The sequence below is a fragment of the Numida meleagris genome, chromosome Z (genome assembly GCF_002078875.1).
Source record: "Numida meleagris isolate 19003 breed g44 Domestic line chromosome Z, NumMel1.0, whole genome shotgun sequence".
NCBI lineage: Eukaryota > Metazoa > Chordata > Aves > Galliformes > Numididae > Numida > Numida meleagris.
Genome location: NC_034438.1, coordinates 7,240,031 through 7,256,441, shown reverse-complemented (window position 1 = coordinate 7,256,441; position 16,411 = coordinate 7,240,031). Strand labels below are relative to the sequence as shown.

Below are 16,411 nucleotides of genomic sequence, written 5' to 3'. Positions count from 1 at the left end.
CAGTCACTATAGATACAGCCTTTTAAATTTTCACTGTAGCTTTTGATGACTGAAAAGGAGATTACGGATGATGTGTTTGGTCAATAAGAGCTTTCTCAAGCCTGTACGGCAGCCCATCTGATTTGAGCTGTTTATAGAAGACCCATAATTATATATGCCGTTTAAAACTAGAAAACATTGACTAGAGATACAACGTGTTAAATTAAGTGGTAAAATGGTTCTCAGATGTATATGAACAAAGACTTGAAAACATGGTTGCTTGAGATTTTTTTTTTCTGATAACTAGGTACTTGATTTGTATCCCTGCTGATAGCAGATGATGCCCTGGAAATTAAAGCATCTACCTGATGCTTTCACTCACTATTTCTTTCAGTAGTTTCCATCAGTATATCTCCATTCAGAGTCTATCCTACCTAAAGAAGACCATGGCTGTTTATAAATTGTGCGCTTTATCTTTCTGTTGCTGATGAGTGTTACAGGCTTCTAACATGGCTGGATCTGAAGTCAGCTGCACAGCATCCAGACAGTGGCCTGACTCTATCCTCATGGTGGTGCCTGCTAACAGAATTGCACAGGCAGATCCTCCTGCTCAGAAGCCCATGGAGGCAGGCCTACATTTTTAATTCTGTTCAAGAGGCAGCAATACTGTCTTCATTGGCAGCAGGGATTGTATTTCACACATTTTAAAAAAATATGTTGCTGTTTGTCAGGCTTCTAGCTTTTACGAGCATTTTGTTTCCATTCTTTTCTATGCTTATCTGCTGTCCATTTTGTGATATTTTTGAGCTCGAAATAAGGGCCTTTATTTTCTCTGAGAATGAATGATGCCTGTGTTCTCCCTGTGATACACAGCCCTCTGGGTTTCCTGATGGAGAACCGCCCAGAGGAGCCCATGCAGTCCAGCAGAACCATGGCAGCTGATTCTGGGATGGTATCGTTACTTCTCTGGGATTGGGTTCTGCTAGAAATCCTTCACCTTTAGCCTTTCAACTTCAAATATGTGTGCCTTGTACTGTTAGCATGCTGTGAAGGTATACAGTCTCATCCCACTTACAATACCAGTGTTTAGATGTAGATAATAGGAAGCCTTCAGCCTATTAACTGTCTAATCAGCATCTGAAGTACAGCAATCCATGTTCACCTCTTGTCTATCTGTGTTCCTAAGCGCTGTCAGTGTATACACAGACTTCGCTAAGCTTGTTTTCTGACTTTATGTATAAGTTCTATCAAGCTAATCTTTGATCCCATTATTTCTTTTCTTTACACTCACAGATACTTTTGTCCACAAATACAAATTCAGATATTATATCTGGGTTTGTCTTGACATTTCATTTACAGTTAACTAGTCTACAGCTTCAGGCTAACTGGTCTGAAATTACCCTAGCCCTCTTGTTCTGTGAAAAGCTTTGTGGGCATAGATAAAAATTGTCAAAGCATGCTTCAACCAGTCTGTCTTACAGCTTGCAAAATATTTCTCATGTTTCTAGCTTTCCTTTTCAGAAATCCTGGTGGACATGGATGACACGGACAGGCTGGTGTTTGGATGACTATGTTATTTTCACACATCTTTTTGGTTCCGTCTTTTGTCAGTTGTCTTAACTGAACTGTGAATTCTTAGGATCGTTGTTGGTCTCTCTTTGTTCTGAGTGTTGTCAAACAGTAGTTTAGACAAGCATAGGGTTTGCATTTGGGTGTCCTGCCTCAGTGGGGAATGTCACAGGAACACAGCTTGGAGGGATTTTGGGGAGGTAAGAACTGGGGAGAAAGGCCCGCAGAACTTTCTGGTTGCTCCAGGTGCTGCTCACTCCAGCTCTCTCTGCCCTGCTGAAGCTATTATGCTCTCAATGTTATTTATTTTAAGCTAGAATTTGAAAAGGTCCACCTTGTTTATGCTAAAGGAAGCCTTCCTGAGTTTGAATCCTTGACCATGAGGAATCTTGTCCCTATTGTTTGTTTTGTCTGAGCTAAGGAAATCTTGGCTATGTCTAGCTTTAAATCAATAGATACTAGCTTGCTACCTAGTTTTTCACTTCTTTGAACTGTCTGGGAAAGGTAATCAGCATTTCCTATTTCAGGTCTGATGTTACAGAGGCATCTGTGTCTCAGTGCATGATGTTGCTCTGATTTTTCCTGTGTCTTGCAGAAAGATGGGACTGCGCGGTTATATTGTGTACTGAAGCACTTCTTTGTTCTGCCTGTTATGTTTCTGTTCATCTTCCCCCTTTTTCTGCTTGTTTCTTTTAATTCATTCCTAATGCTACATGTGTATCTGGTCATCGCTTGCTTTTTGCCTGTCTGACTCTCTCATTCTTACGGTGCAATAATACTGACAAAGAGCTGTCCCTTTCCCTGGACTTAGGTAGGAATTTGAAAGCATTTCTTTTTGGTGTTTAAACGCCTGGCTTTGATGTTGGAATAAGACAGTTGACAAGTTAGGAGAACTGTAGTGTTACCAAACTGCTGTGGCGTTCTTGCAGAAAGATGGGGTTGTATGGGAGGCAAGTGACCACTGTAGCTCTGCACACGTAGCTGAAATACAGTCCTAGTTCTTAGCTGGATAGAACTAATGCAGCTATTTTGGTGTTCGCTTTTGCTTTTGTCTATTTTAGCATCACGTACAGTTACAAAAAAAAGTTATTCTGAAATCGCATTTTCCTCAGAGCTGATATTGCTTCCTTATAGCGAAAGTCAGCCCTCAAAATTTAAAGAAGTGTTCTGGTAGTAGTGAAGTAAAAATGTGGGGAAAATGGTGGTAAGATGATTTAAGACAGACTCTCATGGAGTCAATAATCAGTAACTGGAACATGGAGCTTCCTTTTTTTTGTGAGATAAAGTTAATTCCATTTGAAAAGATACTTAAGGTGACATGAATTGAATTATTCAAACCGGCCTTCTCAGCATTAGCTCTAGGTTAATATCTCATGATGCCTCTGGTTTCATTATAGGAGTTTTAAGTACATAACTTTTTATAATAAATTCAATACCTAGAAGCCGAACTGAAATTGGTTTACCTTCTACCAACCCATAAAAAGAAGCATTAATTGCAAAGTGAATATTAAAGTGGTCACTAAAGTTGACTCATACAGATTCAAAGAGATAGTTCTTGTGTAATGGAAGTGAAGATCTCTACTGAACAATAGGCTTCTGCCCTGATGTTAATAGAGAATACCATTCATATTAAAATGCAGTTAAATCTCTTCTATCAAGAATGATTTTTGGATGTTCTTTCTGCAGCTCTCAACTGTTCCGTCTTTGCCATTTTCAGAAGGTTTATGTGGAGATGAAAAGAAAATTGCCCTTGTTCTAGGTAATCAGGCCTGACCTAGTTGTACAGTTGCTGCTTCACTGGCATCTCAAATCATGGCAAGAATCCAGTTTACTTTGGCAAGTTTCTGACTGGTGAATCTGTAGATGTTCTGCAGCCTAGAGCAGAATTTGAGTCATAAGAGTTGGGCAGGAGTCTGAGTTCTTACAGGACTCAGATTCTCGAGCTACTTTGCCTAAAAGAAGGATAATACCTGTAGTCTCAGCGTTGCCTATTAATCATTGTGTTTACTAGTACAGCTGACAGCTTTTGTTTCTTATTTGCAGAAGATTATCAACACATCTGCTAACTTCCTAGATTTACATAGATTCTTGTTGTGTATGTGTTCTAAGTTTCAGTTCTTCCTCTTGTATGTAGAAACGGAATAGGCGTGGAGTGTGATTGTAGACAGAGAGGAGTATCAGTAATTCATTTTTGATGGGATATTTGTTCTTTCCCCTTCCCATATACAATATTGTCTGTCTCCTGCTTATTGTTCATATTTCAGTAATGCCAGGGGCCCTCATCAGGAAAGGGGTACTGTTGTGTACTAAACACCGTGCCAGCATACAGAAAATTATACTCTGTGTTGGGAAAATTGTAAAATGTAAAGATGACCAGCTTTTGGGGAGGAGGCTAGATTTTTGATACTGTTTTTTTAATAATGTTTTTGTTTCTTATGAGTCACTTGTTCATCTTAAACATTGTTTACACAATTATGGTGTCATTTCACAGTTAACTCCAAAGGAAGTCTTGCATTCTTTTCATGTCCCTGACTAAAATTCATGTCCGTATCATTGTCATTTCTTGCCTTAATAAGGGCAATTATATACTAAAGCTTCAAATATTAGCTCTATTTTTTTCTTTTGGTAAGAATATTGAAAAAAAGTCAATCTTCAGAGGCTTTTCTGATTGTGCCCAGACTTCTCCATTGCTCTTCCTTCAGCATGGGTCACCTTTAAACACACTCGTTGTTCGCTTAAAGAAAAAAATCCCACATATGCAAAGGGTTTTGAGCGTTATAAGGTAAACCTGCATGATAGAATTTACTTTGTCTGTTTACCCAGCTGTACAGGAACAATGGATGAGCCCATCTGAAATATACTTGAGAACTGGGATAATAAATAAAGAATTAATTTGACTGTGGACGCAAGGATATTGGAATAATTTTAGGAGGCCAGACAAAGAGAGAGTTTAGCATGAGTAAATATTGGGAATAGCCTTGCCTTACCTATGTTACTTTTGGGAAATCCCCTGACCACTTTCTATGCCTCTTTTATCTGTGAAAGGGAGATAATGCTTTTTATCCTCATTCTTTCTGTTTTCTGTTGAAAACATTAGGGTTTGGGAGCCTCTTCATGTGTGTTCTAAGTGCTTAGCGATATTTCAGACTTAGAATCTGGAACAGGATACCATGTATAAGGAAAAAAGTCTTGTATTTTCTTTTCACCTCCAGCTTACTAAGTCCTACTGGATTTACCTGTCTTTGTTAAAAACTTGCTAACACCTGACAGGAATGCAGATGAACATAAATATTTAAACTAAAAGGAAACGTCAATACTGAAATATCTGTTTATTGCTAACATTGACAGTGTAACTACAGCTGCACACAATCCCCTGGAAAACCATGCTATAATAGGACCATTGGGCACTCAAAAAGCCCTGTCTACTTGCATGCTGTGAATGATGCTGCATTAGTAAGCAATTTACTCTCAGTTCACTGCTTAAGTGAGGTCTGAGCTTGAGTTCTACACCACTGTCTCTTCGCTGTTCTTCTGTTGTCTTTAATCAAGCTTGTCTCTAGTCTCTTGATTTTGATCTTCTTTTACTTTGAAGATTCCTCTTTCAGTTTCATACACTGGGCTTTAAAAACTGTACCTCCTATGGAAATCTTTTCCTTAGGTGGACGCTCATATAAGCTATGTATTTTTCTGCTAAGGGATAAATCTGAAAAGAAGGCAATGCCTTCCTTTCTAGCAAAACATTCTCTTGGCCTCTTAAGCTTTTGCTTACATTGCTGCTGTTGTCAGATGAGAAAATCCTTCTTGTCATTTGAGGATCTGCTGTCCTTGAGAACTACTTCTGAAACTTAGATATTGCAGTTTCTTCAGTTTAACCGCGATAGTGGCTCTTGGAAGAGAGGTTTATGACCGTGCTCATCAGCATCTGCTCCACTTCATTTTGAAGTGTGGGTGAAGCTTTGTCAATGAATGTTAGGTTTTGTAGGACTACATTTGCAGTCACAAATATTGTAGTACACTGCAAGCCTTGAGGAAGCAAGCTCCTGTTTTGCCCTTTGCTTTGTGGAGTTAGCTATATATGTTCTTATCGCTGTCAAGCAAATGTCCCAACTGCCTAGCAGTGTGCTGGCATTTTTATTAGCATAGTCCATTTGACCTATGTGCATGTCTTTGATTCTGCTGTCTTTGGCATTTTTTGAATGTTGAGACTATTGACAACCAGTTTCTCCTGTACATCCAACTTCCTTGATTTACCAGTTTCAGGTAATCAATAAACCACACTTTCTGCATTCCTCTAAGCATGCCAAGTCCTGTAAGTTATGATCAAGATTACATTACATTCCTGAGTTTCCCAGCTTGCTGAAAACTAGTGCTGGAGACATTCAGGTGGATTTGGACTAGATGACTTGCAGAGTTCCCTTCCAGGCAGAATTCTCGCATAATTCTACTCTGTGCTCTCTTATTCATTCCTGTTTAAGAGAGATCCTCATGTGAAAACCTGTTCTAGTACAAAGAGAAAATGCTTCTGGACTAGGTAGCAGTAGTTATACAACTGGACCTTTATTTCTTAAAGTGGAAATGATTAGAGTTGCTTTCTGATTTTTGAAAAGAATTAGAGGCTGTGAACTCATCTAGGACAACATAACTTAAATAACTTTATTCAGAAGTTTATAATAGTGATTATAACGTAGGTTAAACTGAAAGTAAAGCCTCCTATTTATTTCATATAATCATAGAATTGCTCAGGTTGGAAAGGACCTTCAAGATCATCAAATCCAACCGCAACCTAACCATACTGCACTAACAACCCACCGCTAAATCATGTCCCCGAGCACCACATCCAAACGGTTTTTAAACACATTCAGGGAAAGTGACTCAACCACCTCCCTGGGGAGCCTGTTCCAGTGCTTAACAACCCTTTCTGTAAAGAAGTTTTTCCTGATATCCAACCTAAACCTCCCCTGGCGCAACTTGAGGCCATATTTCCATGGAAACTACAAAGAACACAAAAACACTACTTGATACAAAAAATTCTCGTCTACAAAATACTATTTTTTCAGCACAGTCACCACCATTACCTACGCATATTCGCCACCCATGAACCTGAGCCTGCACACCATGCTCATAAAATCTGCATCATGTTTCACAGCTGCTGTGACGACACTGTTGCTAGGAAGATGTTGCCCACACAGTCCATCTTTCATCAGCTTGAACAGATGGAAATCAGAAGGCAGCAAATCTGGATTCCGTCTCGTAGAACTGACACGTCTCATTACCGTTAATGATTTGATCCAGAAAACTGTCACCTTCAGCCTCATATTGGTTCAATACCTCCTGACAAACTTACACATGGTGTTCTTTTTGTTTCTGTGTGAGCATTCGTGGAACGCACATGGTGCAAAGTTGACAGTATTCCAAATGTTGCACTTCCATGTCAGACACCATTTTGTTGGACTGTCCCTCTGCTGCCGTCTGTCCCATGGCAACAAAATATAATGGAATATTGGCTGGAAGGTTCAACTTCTACTGCCATACTGCCAACATAATAAAATAGGAGGCATTACTTTCAGGGCAGACCTCTTATATTGAAAGAGGCATTGGTTAGTATCTCTTGCCTGCAAAGCACAAATTTCGTGTGAGTTGATCAGGTTATTTAATTAGAAAGGTCTTTGTTTAATGAAGGCCAGGTGATTATCAGTTCAAGGCACTCAAGGTTGGTCTTCATAGACAGGAAGATTTTTCATGAGAGCTATGGCTGTAATTTTCTTTCAGCTAAGAAGGTGGAAATTTGTTATCTGCCTGTACCAGGCTGGTTGCCTGCAGAAATATCTTGTCAAGTTAGTTCTGAATATCCTAAGATTTAGCTTGAGCTTTTCATTCTGAGCTACAAAAAGTTCAAACTTAAGTTTGTCTGATGCACAGCTTGCCATTTGAAGTTTATGGAGACCCTCTTGGACTCTCCTCCTTGGATTTTACCCACTATTGACAAATTTTAAATTCTTGAGACAGATCGTATGTCTACAAAAGCAGAATATATCTGATGTGGTACCATCTCCAAATGTGCATCTGTGGCAATCTTATTGCAAGATTGCATACATCGTGCGTTTATGATTTAGAACAGCCTGATCTCTGATCCAATTAATGCATTAACTTTTATAACAATTTTTTTGTTCTCATCTATTAAAGTCAGATGCCAGTAATATCTGAAATGTCCTACATTCAGGTTTATAGTAATACGTATTTCTCTTCATTTTTGAAATTCACTCTGAGAATTAAGAGTTTGGAATGTATGCAGAAAAAGACACGAGGACTACAGTACTATCATTTACTAATGATGGTTTATAGCACCATCAGCACAAACAGAGGTAAATGACTAATTTTTGTTGTCTGTGCTAGAAAGCTGACAATCTGAAACTTGTGTAACAGCTAAGCACACAGATACTTGGTGTCTTAGGGTGGCAGAGCCATTTCCTAGGACTTGAAGTAGGAGAAAGTAAGTGACGCTCTCTGACTCATCTCTGAGGTCTAGATTACCCTGAGGTTGAAATAAACAGTTAATTCTAATCAATCCACAGTAGGTAAGTTTGATTCCATGTTGTGTCTTTCCCCATCTGTTCCCCTCCCCTTAAACCACAGTAATCCTGTTGGCAGGAGCAGGACAAGCAAATTTTCAGAATGACTTCTGTTTTCCAGCATGTAACCTCAAAAACTCCTTTTAATTTTTAGAGTTCTGTCACGAATAACTGTAGCTTAGTTGAAGATCGTCAGCTTGCAGTACATCTGATGAATGTCTCTGTGCTAAAACTTCAGATGGAGGACTTTTCACAACAATGTAAGGACCTTTGTGGCTTCTACAGGCTAAGTAAGTCAAGGACACACTTGTGCAAGCTAATGTTACTTCTAAGTCTCAGCAGAAATGCTTTTACTTGCTGTCATATCAGAAATGCCATTTGAATCAGGAGGCATTCGTGTTCATGGTTGCAAAATTAAATTAAATGAGCTTGGTTGACTACAAAGGTAGAGTAACCTGTGAGCTTTTCTAAATTGCAGATGGTAGCTGTGGAGAATGCTTGTCTTCCTGAGACCCATGTGTTCATAATGTAAACCTATATTTTCATGGTGTTCCACTGTTACTGCAACTTCTTGGCACAAGTCTTCCTTTTGGAGATTTGTCCTTCAGTGCTCATTCAGTTGGGCACTCTGTGATTTGGAGGTTGTGGTTTGCGGGTAGCTGTTAGCGTCCCTCATAAGGACTGTAAACGTTTAGGTATGGAGTTGGAGGAGACAGTGCAGTTACTTTTGTCTGTGACTTTTGCATTAAGTGTGTGTGTACTCTGCATTTGAGACCCTAGAGACTTTGTGGTTAAGAGGAAAAGAAGACCTAGGCTGCAGAGCGCAGTTCACTTAGCTGCATTTGTGTACATATACATGGAAGAACTGGCTTCTGTACCTTACCAGCACTGCTATTGCAACAACCTTCCTGTTTGTGTGCCTGAGATCATGTCAAAACATCTTGTGAATGTGTATGCAAACTGACTGACTTGTGAGTAACCTCTTGCTTCTGAAACCAATGTGTAGCACCTGATGAAGACAGAAACCTATGACTGAAGCACCAGCACAAGGTCAACATTCATACTTCACTAGATAAACCTGTTGTCAAGCTTTGAGTACAGTACCATCTAGGGCTGTGAAACTGTATTAATTTCTACTTTTTCTACATCTTAACACAGAAATAACTGCCAGTTTGTTTGTTGTTGTTTTTTCTATACGTTTTCTTTCACTTGAACATTCTAGTTCACTCACAGACATTAGGTTTTTTTTGTTTATCTTAGGCCCTTTGTGTGGCTTGTGAAGCTTTTGGTAAAATCAGAGCCAGTGATACCTCTGGAGTAAGTCTCTTTTGGTTGAAGAAATGAGAGAATGGTCTTTAAATATTTAGGCCTTTGTTTTTCGTGTTAGCCATGAGAATGTCAGTAAAGGGACACAAGAGGTTTTGATTAATATTTTTCATTACTTTTGCTGACCATGAGAATTCTGCATACAAGTGAGGCTGGGACTGCTGCTGTGGTCTACCAAGTTGCTGAGGGCTGGCAAGCTCTTGAATTGGGATCTAATTCTGTTCTGTTGCATCTCTTACCATTGAGGTTTTTAATTACTTTCTGGCTTAGTTTCATGCTCTTTGTATAGGATATGATGCTGTCTGTTTGTTAGAGCACGCAAGCTCAGTGCATTTAAAATGTATGAGTTAAAGATACCATAAGGAGAGCTCAGCTATTCTGGTACTTCTCCATACTTCTCCAAGTTAATCTGTGTAAAAAGGCAGCCTTTCTACCTGTGCTGTGCTAGGGAGAACAAGTGCTTAACATGGGGAGAACCCTCCAATGCTGTATGACACAGGGCAGGTACACATATTGTATGATTCTCTTCACGGGCATGTTTATTCATCAGAGATAAAAGGGATCACATAATCTGAAATGAAGGGTCTGCAGTTCTGCAAGTAAAACATAAGAAGAAAACGCTGGAGTCTTCTATTAGCTAGACACACATCTATGCATTCTTATCAGCTGCTTTTTAAGCATTAATTCTATTCTAATAGCTTAACCAAAGTGCTATCATTGTGACAACAGGCTTGTTTATAGCTATAGAAGTAAGTGTAGAGGAGCACAGGATTTTTTTTTTTGGGCGCTTTGTTAGTCAGGCTAAGTAACTCAGTAAACACTCATATATTAGAAAGTTACTTCTTGAAACATTCTTTGTGCCTGTGTGTGTGAGAGTCTCAGACAGTCTTGGATCCTTCTGCAGAAAAAAGGGTGAAGATGAGTGGCTCCTCCAGAAGATGACTCAAAAGCTGCTGATCATTCAGTTGAGATGAGTCTAAGTATCTTGATCTGAAATCCTTGTTATTTGTTCAAATATCAAGATACTCCTTTTACTGTTTTGTGAATGAGAAGATGGCATCCTTGCTCGGACAGTGAACACTTGAATACAAAATTTACCATTCCTAACCAATAAATAAGACCATGTTTTACTTTGCGCATCTTGTTTTTCAGCCATATCACTGATGATGTTTACATGTTGAACTAATCCCTTGTGTTAGAACTAGTAAGTATTGCAAGTATTCCTTTTAATTTGTCTTCTTCCTTTTGGACCTGTGATTCTAAGCTTCTGTGTGGGAGCATATTTCGAGTGGCAGGCTGCCAAGCAGGCATGGCAAAAATGGGGGCATTTATCTTACCCTTACTTTTTTTCTTATAGAAGAATGGTAATGGTTTGAAATAAGAGACTTAATACTTCTGTTGCAATAAATGAGTAAGAAATAGCTTAAGAGTATTGTGAAAATGTTTTGAAATGTCAGAAACATTGTAAAATGGTGGGCAGGTTGTTTTTTTTTTAAAAAAAAAAAGTGAACAGAAGGCCAGCAGAAATCTGTCCTTACCCAGTAAAGGTCCTGGTGAAATCACCACATTTTATTTCCAGCAGTGTTAATACAGTGTTTCTGTATTATTGGCCCATGAATAGGAAGGTTTGAGGCACCCGAGTTGAGATCTAAAGGGGGACTTCCCAGACACCGTGCTAGATGAGTCGCTTCTCAGTGATAGGGCAAAAAGAAAGGTGTATCTTACTGTCTCCTGGGAGCAAACGAGGTTCAGTTGTTTGAGCAGGCAGGTGTTGCTTGAAGCTGGAAACGTCTCGCTATTCGTGCTAACAAATACGAGCCAGTGTAAGCTCGGGGCATTGCTGGTACAGTGTCACGGGCCCTCGGGGGCCAGAGGCCGCTTTCCTCGTGGTGCCTGCGCAAAGGCAAGTTGGGAGATGCAGCCATAGCACATGGGATGAGGAAACTTCTTTCTGTGATGGTCCTATCCACGTAACAAAGATTTAGATACCTCTAACAGAAAGCTGTTCCTCCCAGAAGCTCCTTGCAGTTACGGTTTTTACATGTATTTATCCCTTTTCACAAAGGGGCAATTAAACTCCCATAAGTCTGCCAAATTTATTACATTCTGTCTGCCTAAATATTTCCTGTCGTTTCAGTTGAATGTGGCGTTTTCCGGTTCTTTTTATCTTACAACTGCTTAACTGTCACACGTTCTCTCTGAGCTGGCTAAATGTCAAGGGTGGAATAAATTATTATTCACATACTGTTATTTGTACAACTGTAGTATTTGGGTTGGGGACCAATATTCTCTTCTCCTAGGTAGGCAAAGCACAGACCCGAATCTGAATGATGGTCAGTGTTCAAAAGAAGTCACAAAGCCAGCATGTTGAAGCCTTTCTTTTTATGGTTTGGAGATGAAAGCTGCTTTAAAGATAAATGTAGGATGATTATATTATTACTTACTGATATATATTTCTTGCATAAATTTGAATTTCTATTTACATTGCTTCCCGAAAATGCCATTGTTAATAGAGTTCTGACATCTTATTTCCCTTATTGCTGTCTTGGTAGCATTTTATTTCTGATGTTTTAATAACTCGGTGTAGACTGAAAGGATAAAACGGAGGGAATTGACTGAAGTAATTAGACCCTGATTTGTCTGGCTGTCCAGCACCTGACAAACATGTCTTTGACATAAACAGAATGAAACATTTTTGCCATTAGCCACATACAAATAGCTATTTTGGAAGGGCTTTGAAACTATTGAATTCTCGGGGCATATTGTGCTGGGTAAGGCTAAGGCACCAATTCAGGCTTTTTCTTTTGCCATTGCAACTCCTCCTTCCTGTCTATGTTGAAGGAGAGTCATATTTAGTAGGTTCACAAAAACTCAAAAGCAGTTAGTGTAGTTATCACCCTAACAAACTGAGTATTTCTGAGAAAGTGGAAATGTTCCCATTTCAATTTATGGTTAATGACACACTTGAGTATGGGATCTGAAATGTCAGTCTTTGTATTTTCAAACCTGTAGAAACTTGAATAAAGCTTATACATAAGAGCAATCAACTCTAATAGCAGTAGGCTAAATATCGGTTTCTGAAAATAAATTTTATATGAATCTATTCTCCAGACAATTTGACTTTTAAATGTTTAAAAATGTGACATCTTTATATAAGTGAATTCAGATTGAGGCAGGAGCTATAAAAACTTGAAGTTTCCATGCATCACCTACTTTTCACTATCACCTGTTAAACAGCACAACTAAGTACAATGTAGGCTTTACTACTTTCCATTGCAATAATTTACTGCCCTCCTGACCTATAAACAGATAACCATTACCATGACTTGATACTGTTAGATGTTTGGATACATTCTCAAAGGTAATTCATGGTTTTAAATATTGTATGTGTGAAAGGTTTTATAACCCAGCATTTGGAAAACGGCAGCATTACATTTCCTTGAGCAGTGTTCTGGGAGTAATGATTTGTCACTGTGGCCTTGTTACATGGCTTCCTGAGCAAACGTCCTCTCCTTTCACTTCTTTCTTCAGTGCTCTATCCTCATGTAAGGACCACTGAAAAATTCATTAAGCACCGTCCTCTTTGTCAGAGATTTCTTAGAGGGTGACTTCACTACAGTCTGCAAGAAAAAAGTTTTCAGTGACCTCAGTTATTGATTTACACTTAAAACTTCACTGCAGTAAGGAGAAGATGCTCCATTAGAGGATTGGGGAGTGAACGTAAGTGAGTACTTGTCCCAAATCTGCTGCTGACTCACTCTGTGACCTTTGGAGAATTGTTTCAGCTGTCTGTGCCTAAGGTCACTCATTTGTATGATGAGGTTAACAGTGCTTCCCACCAATGCTTGTAAAGCTTTTCAAGTTCTGTGCATAGAAACTACAAGTACAAAGTGTTGTCATGATTCATAATTACATACTCCTTTGCCCCAAAGTCCTTGACTGAAATAAGCACAGTTGTGCTGAAGTAAAGGTGGTGAACCCAGTCCCTTAATATTTTTTTCTACTGGTGAAAAATAAAGTAGCCACACAAAGGGCTTATGCAAATTGGCAAGCCATTTAAATGGCAACAGAGTCATTAGTCTCCTTGGACTGCTGCCTTGGAGGCTTCTTTTCCTTTTGGTCAAAAATAAGCCCAAGAACCTCAAGTGAGAACTGGGGTTTTCACATCTCAGCAAGCTGACTGTGCAGTAATGTGTCTGAGTAGGGCCTGTGCATGGAAACACAAGCGTTAGCACCAGGTAGTGGTGCCAACTAGGTAGTAAGCTAATGACCAGCAAATACTTGATTGGGTCCACTCAATCATTGTCACTATTGCTATTTAGAGAGTGCAGCCACAGTGAAAGTTGTCCTGGAGCAGGCAGGCTGAAAGAAAAGCACATGGAAAAATCTTGCATGACTTACTGAAGACTCAGCAGTTGGTGGGACCTGAGGTGCTTAACGCTCACTTCTTTTATTAATTTAATTTTTAAAGCTTGTTTTAGAATGTGAGCGAGAAGCAGGCAAATAGTAGTTGGCAAATAATTTACTCAGTAAGCCAGTAAAGATGGAGAATGAGTGAAGATAAGCAGAAGACCTCTAATATTTATGAAGGCTGCTCCTATTTTATTTTGTTGGCCCACTGTATCGGAGGTGGATGTTGTTGGTATGGCAAGTAGACGTTGAACCTTCCCACCAATATTCCATTTTGTTTTGCTGCCATGCGACAGATGGCAGCAGAGGGGCAGTCTGACAAAATGGTGTCTGACATGGAAGTGTGTATATAGCAAAGGTGTGCTAATGAGTTCCTCCACGTGAAAACAATTCACCCACTGACATTCATTGACGCTTGCCGAACATTTATAAACGGTGGATGTGAGCACAGTGAGGTGGTGAGTGGTGCGTTTCAGCAGTGATGACAGCGATGTGAAAGACAAGCCACGTTCCAGACAGCCATGCACAGCTGTCACACCACAAAATGAAGAGTGTCTCCATCAGCTCTTCCATGCAAATTGGGTAATTATGACCAGGGAGTTGTGTATGGAGCTGAATATCAGCTTCAGTGTATTGGAAACAATGGTGGCCATGCTGGACTGTCACAAAGGTTGCACCAGGTAGGACCCATGAATGCTCACAAAGGAACAGAAAGAACACCATAGTTTGTCAGTACTTACTGAACCAATACTGGGCTGAAGGTGTCTGTATCCTTGACTGCATCCTTCCCGATGGTGAGACGTGGTGTCACCACTATCAGTCCGTGGAGTGGCGATGTGAATTCCCCATCATAGAAAAGGTTCAAGATGCAGCCCTCAGCAGATAATGCGATGTGCACTATCCATTGAGATAGGAAAGTTATTATCGTTCTGGGTTTCCTGGAATGTGGACCTCCACATCGCACACTGACTAAGCTGAAGTCTCAAACATGCAGAGTCAGGCCAGAGAAGAACACCTTTCTCTTACAACGTGATAACACCAGGCCCCATACCAGTATGAAGACTGTGGATCACATTGCCAGTCTTGACTAGACTGTCCTACCACACCCTCTGTATAATTCACATTTGACACCTTCTGACTTGCATCTGTTTGGGCTGATGAAAGATGGATTTTGTGGGCAACATTTTCCTAGCAACAGTGTCATCATAGCAGCTGTGAAACAATGGATCATCTCCATTGGTACAGATTTTTATGAGCGCAGCATGCGGGCTTTTGTTCATCGCTGGAGAAAATTCCTAGCTAATGATGTTGACTATGTTGAAAAATAGTGTTTTGTAGCTGAGAATTTTCTTTATCAGTTAGTGTTATTTTGCTCTTTGTTGTATTTTCCATGGAAATAAATAGGAGGCATTACTTTTGGAGTAACCTACATACATAACGTTTACCTGGAGCACTTGTAACTTGCTTGTTACAGAAGTCATTATCTGGAGATTAACGTTAAATTATTTTTCAGGCTTGTATTGGAAATAGTGTTGCCAGCAGGAGCAGGAAAGTGCTCCTCCCTCTGTACTCAGCCCTGGTGAGGCTGTACCTCAAGTGAGGTGTTCACACTTCACCACGAGAAAGGCACTGAGGCCCTGGAGCGTGTCCAGAGAAGGGCAGTGAAGCTGTGAGGGGTCTGGAGCACAAGTCTTATGAGGAGCAGCTGAGGGAACTAGGATTATTTAGTCTGGAGAGGAGCAGGCTCAGAAGAGACCTTACTGCCCTCCACAACTACCTGAAGGGACGTTGTGGTGAGATGGAGGTCGGCCTCTTCTCCCGTGTAACAAGCAATAGGATTAGAGAGAATGGCCTCAAGTTGCACCAGGGGAGATAGAGGTTGGACGTTAGGAAATACTTCTCTCTGAAACAGTGTCAGGTGCTGGAATGGGTTGCCCAGGGAGATGGTGGAGTCACTGTCCCTGGAGGTGCTCAAGAAGAATTTAGATGTTGTACTGAGGGAATTGGTTTAGTAGGGCAATATTGGATATAGGTGGACAGCTAGACAGGATGATCTTGGAGGTCTATCCAACCTTGGTGATTCTGTGATTCTATGAACAGTAAATAAAGGAAATGAGAATATTAGACTAGAATGAGAAAAAAACAAAGGGTGGAAATGGGAGATGCATTTGAGCAGAAAAACAAGAAGAGGATGTAGCCATGCTGTATCTATTATTTATGGACTATGATAATGTTATTTCAGTAGAAGCTCCCAGGGGAGGAAGAATTCATCCAGGTTATTGTTTCTTTTGAGGTTAATTTTCTCTGATAAACATTGCAGAGATTATCTGTAAGTATGTGCAATGTTGGTAAGAGGGCATTATGAGATCTATATTGTTGATACTTCTCTCAAACTTAGAAAAGCTGACATTTACTTTCTGTAAGTATGTACCTTTCTTGCACCATGATTGTCATGAGTTTGCCAAGTTGTTTCACCCTGAAGATGAGAACACTGTCTCAGGAAAAAAAAAAGCCTGAAAAATAGCCTTTTGTAAAAAAAAAAAAAAAAAAAAAAAAAA

At 39.8% G+C, this 16,411-nt stretch overlaps 1 protein-coding gene across 7 annotated transcripts in view; it reads left to right on the top strand.

The window, feature by feature from the left end:
- Positions 1-16,411, top strand: part of KIAA1328 (KIAA1328 ortholog) — a 179,740-nt gene that overhangs the window by 74,182 nt on the left and 89,147 nt on the right. The gene's annotated exons all lie outside the window — the stretch shown is intronic.